General features: G+C 39.5%; 2 pseudogenes; both read left to right on the plus strand.

Annotated features, from left to right (window-relative positions):
• Positions 1–475: 475 nt before the first annotated feature.
• LOC149176824 (multifunctional methyltransferase subunit TRM112 homolog A pseudogene) lies at positions 476–985 on the plus strand (annotated as a pseudogene).
• A 467-nt stretch (positions 986–1452) lies between these two features.
• On the plus strand, positions 1453–1865 carry LOC149176825 (multifunctional methyltransferase subunit TRM112 homolog A pseudogene; annotated as a pseudogene).
• The last annotated feature ends 2731 nt before the right edge of the window (positions 1866–4596 follow it).

A 4596-nucleotide genomic window follows, 5' to 3' on the forward strand; every position in this document is an offset into this window, starting at 1 on the left:
ATCCTTGCTAGCCAAGCTGGCAGATATTATGAATGCACCTCGACCCTGGTCTAGAACCCCTCAACCACTATTGCAAGAAGCCGAATACCTCACACGTTCGAATCTCAGAATAGTCTACCCACAGTCAGAGTAGAGGTGTTAGGCAGAGCACCAAAGTAGAGCATACCATAATATATAACCATAATCATGGAGCCTCGGTCATCGTTAACCACAGATCTTTCGTAGGGCTATCCGCTCAAAATAAATAATGCACTGAAATTTTCAAAACACGATGGCTGACTCGTGAAAAGAATTGCATGTTGCATGAGCATGTAAAATTTAAGCATTGTTTGGGACGATTCTCAGAATCACCCCATCTACTACGAATCGCCCCAAACAATGCTTACTGGGCAACCAATATGAAATTAAGTGGAGAAATCACAGAGCGCATCCTTTCATTCCTGAATGACCTTCTATGGCATTTTGAAAGGCTTCTTTGCTCATCACTACGTTGTCGCGAAGAGAGTAGGAAAGATCAAATAGGCTCAGTTTCTGCTTTTCTCATAGGCCAGCCGAATTACTTTTTAAGGTGCTAGTTTGGTTGGGCATTTTTTTGTGGTTCTCAGAATTGGTGAAGATGAGGCTTTTGACACACAATATGCTATCCTGTAACATTAGCGGAGTGACAAAGGGGTTTCCTTTAGAGTTGGAAGTTGAGAATTTTGTCACAAAGGAGGTTCCCTTTAACCCTGATTTATTGAAGCATATATTCCCAAAGAGTGAATGGAAGGCTCTCCATGATGCAACAAAGAAGATGGATGACAATGATCTCCCAAAACAAGCAGATGCAAATATGCTAGAAAATGATGATTTCTTGCACAGGTTTCATCATGCTCTTTTAGAATTGCACCTAGAAGAAGGTGCCCTAATTTGCCCTGAAACTGGCAGATGATTTCCAGTAAACAAGGGTATTCCAAATATGTTGCTTCATGAAGATGAAGTGTAAGAATAAAAATTCGTATATCCTTTTGGGTAGTTTAAGGAAGTCATATATGATTTCTAACTTATTTTTGGACGAACATAATTTGAGGTGCCATATAAACTAAAATCGACACCATCTTCCTAACTATTAGCACTGAGTGAGGATCTACTAGTGTTGTTTTCCCGTACATATTTGGTGTTCGGTTGACTTAATGTGTAACCTTGTTTTATTTTTCTCCATTGAGCCAGTAGACATCAGAGTTATTGTGTTAGTTTGGGAATTGATAAGTGGGGCGATTCTGAGAATTGCCCCACCACTTAGCGATTCTCAAAATCGCCCCATGTGCGCATCCTTTCACTCCTGAATGACCTTCTATGGCATTTTGAAATGCTTCTTTTCTCATCACTATGTTGTCACGAAGAGAGTAGGAAAGATCAAACAGGCTCAGTTTCTGCTTTTCTCATAGGCCAGCCGAATTACTTTTCAAGGTGCTAGTTTGGTTGGGCATTTTTTGTGGTTCTCAGAATTGGTGAAGATGAGGCTTTTGAAACACAATATGCTATCCTATAATGTTAGGGGAGTGACGAAGGGGTTTCCTTTAGAGTTGGAAGTTGAGAATTTTGTCACAAAGGAGGTTCCCTTTAACCCTGATTTCTTGAAGCATATATTCCCAAAGATCGAATGGAAGGCTCTCCATGATGCAGTAAAGAAGATGGATGACAATGATCTCCCAGAACAAGCAGATGCAAATATGCTAGAAAATGATGATTTCTTGCACAAGTTTCATCATGCTCTTTTAGAATTGCACCTAGAAGAAGGTGCCCTAATTTGCCTTGAAACTGGTAGACGATTTCCAGTAAACAAGGGTATTCCAAATATGTTGCTTCATGAAGATGAAGTGTAAGAATAAAAATTCATATATCCTTTTGGATAGTTTAAGGAAGTCATGTATGATTTCTAACTCATTTCTGGATGAACATAAATTGAGGTGCCATATAAACTAAAATCAACACCATCTTCCTAACTATTAGCACTGAGTGAGGATCTAATAGTGTTGTTTTCCCATACATCTTTGGTGTTCGGTTGACTTAATGTGTAACCCTGTTTTATCTTTCTCCATCGAGCCAGTTGATGAGCCTCGAATTGGGTAACTTATTGGGCTCATTTTGCCTAATTGTCCTTGATCAATCCACCATTTTTCATAGATTATGCATGTTTTTTGAGTATGTTTATGTTATTTGAACGAATAAGGGTGGTCACTTTACCAAGGAGGCTAATACGTGGTTATTTAAGGTTTTTTGGACAAATTTTGGAGCAAAGCCAAGCAATTATGAGCCAGGTGACAACCAAGCATGAGGAAGCAAGGGTGAGGATTCATAGGGAGGTTGTCTCTTGCATTAATGGCCCTTCCTTGAAATCTCCACCCTTAACTCGGAGCTCAACAGGCCACCAAAACGAATCCTAAAGGCAGCGGAGCAGCTTTGGGAAGAGTGACTGTTTACTGGCAGTTTGAACAGCCGAGTCCCTTGAATTAAGGAGGGCTGCTGGGCCCCTCGTAGTGTATAAATAGGAAGGCCTCAGCCTTCGTAGTTTACTTTTGGAACTATTGGGTTTTGCACTATAGTGCTATCATTATCTCAGCTCGTTTTTGTAGCTACTGTTGTATAACTTTCTTGTGACATGATTATTTTTGGGTAATGAAAGGCAATCTATTTGGCATCAGCTCTGAGTTCTTTATAGGAGCCTGTAGCTCTTGGGGTTGGGCCCAACCCAAGTGCCAGGGCTTCCTTATGTATTGTTATTTTCTTTTTATGTCTTTGCAAAATAATTTCTGTTAAGTAGATTAAAATCTTGCTGATTATCTAGGTCACTGTTGATGATTAGAAATACTTTTGATGTTCAGATTGAGTTGATAGGTTATTAATAGGGACAAGCTTCAGAAAAAGGCCATCAAGCACCTCTGATTTCACCTCTCCCTCAGTGGGATCAAGAGCTGGGATCATGGTAACCTTGCTGCCAACAAAAACACAGCCTTTGCTTCGCCATGCAATCATTAGTGTTCGATTTTTATTTGCAGAAGTTGGTTACATGTTCAGAGTCTTGATTGCTTCGCTGCATAGTTGGTATACATGGTTTTAGTGCAAATAAACTTCTGTTCATTCTCTTTACTGTTAGCTAGATCAGATTAGGTCAACGTAACTAGGTCTCTGATTTTACAAGTCTTCGTTGGTTCAGTTGGAAAAACAACTTGCATATCACCCGTACCACTTCTCTATCTGCCCATACTCCATCAATCCCATATACTCCATCCCATAATGTGGATTCTTTCCTCACGTTTGCCACATTTGCTCACATAACCCTAATTTTTTTGCAACATTGCTTCACTCCTCTTGGAACAAATCCAACCATCTTCATCTCTCCTCAGCTCCATCCACCAAGTCCTGGACCTCCTCACACCCCTGTCCTACCCCCATACTCACTCCTTCACCTTTCTCTCTCCATCCATCCTCCAAAATCCCATTTCTGAGCATCCTGTAGAAAATTACAGACATCTTGTAGAAATTCCAGAACATCCTGTAGAACCCCTGCAGACTTCTTGTAGAAGCTCACGAATGAGGTTTCTTGATAGCCAAACTCTGTGAAACTCTCTGGAAGGGTGTTAGGGACCCCTTAGGCCCTCTCTAAACCTTCCTGACCTCCTCCAAGCATTTCCTCTCGCCAATCCACCTCTGCACAGTAAAAAACAATTAAATCGCATGCATGATAATTCTGGCAACTTATTCAAAAATACAAAAAGATGTTTTTTTTTTTTTTTTTTTTTTTTTCCAGATGTTATTGTAGAAGTAGCTTAGACACATGCATTATACCTTCCTAGAAGTCAATGACATCTCTTTCAATAGCTTCCATCCTCTTTATTGCATCAGTAGGGCTAGCTAGTAAAATTAGGGTTTGCTAGGGTTTATGTTTCCTTTCAGTTTCCCAGTTTCTTTCTGCAAGTAGATCAGCCTTCTTTGAGTTAGCTTTTGTCCATCAGTTAAAAAGATTCTTCTCAGAGCTCATAGAAGTTGGCTTAAGCTCCTAGCGGACTTGTGCCAGCTGACCAAGTGACAGTTGCAACAAGAGCTAGTACTTGTGCATACATCACCGTCGCTTCCAAGTTTGTTACGAACTACTAGATTGATAAAAGTAAAGAAGGGAGTCCCAGGAGTTGCAACATTATTGCTGCAATACTGGATCCCACCACCAGTCGACATCAGAGTTATTGTTTTAGTTTGGGAATTGATATATGTACTTGATTAAGGTTCTTCTCTGTAGATAATTTGAAGTAAACATACAAATTTTTTTCTATGGCATTTTGAAAATAACTCTAACTTTTAAAACATCTAATTCTTAAATCAAATTCACTGTTAATGAATATGATGTGGGACAAATCGTATTTAATTCGAGGGAGAAAGATTTTGCATCCATCTACGAAATGTAATAGAGAAAGGTTAACACTACTCAAAAGAAATGTAAGAGAGAAAGTTCAACACTACTCCCAATATTGATTAAATGATCAACATAAAGTGTCACCATGAAGATGTAATGATATTGTGTATGGCTTCTTCAAGTGAATCCACTGAACACAGTTCACA

Source organism: Pinus tabuliformis, chromosome 4_1 (assembly GCF_031772625.1).
Source record: "Pinus tabuliformis cultivar Carrire ecotype Pingquan chromosome 4_1, CPIR1, whole genome shotgun sequence".
NCBI lineage: Eukaryota > Viridiplantae > Streptophyta > Pinopsida > Pinales > Pinaceae > Pinus > Pinus tabuliformis.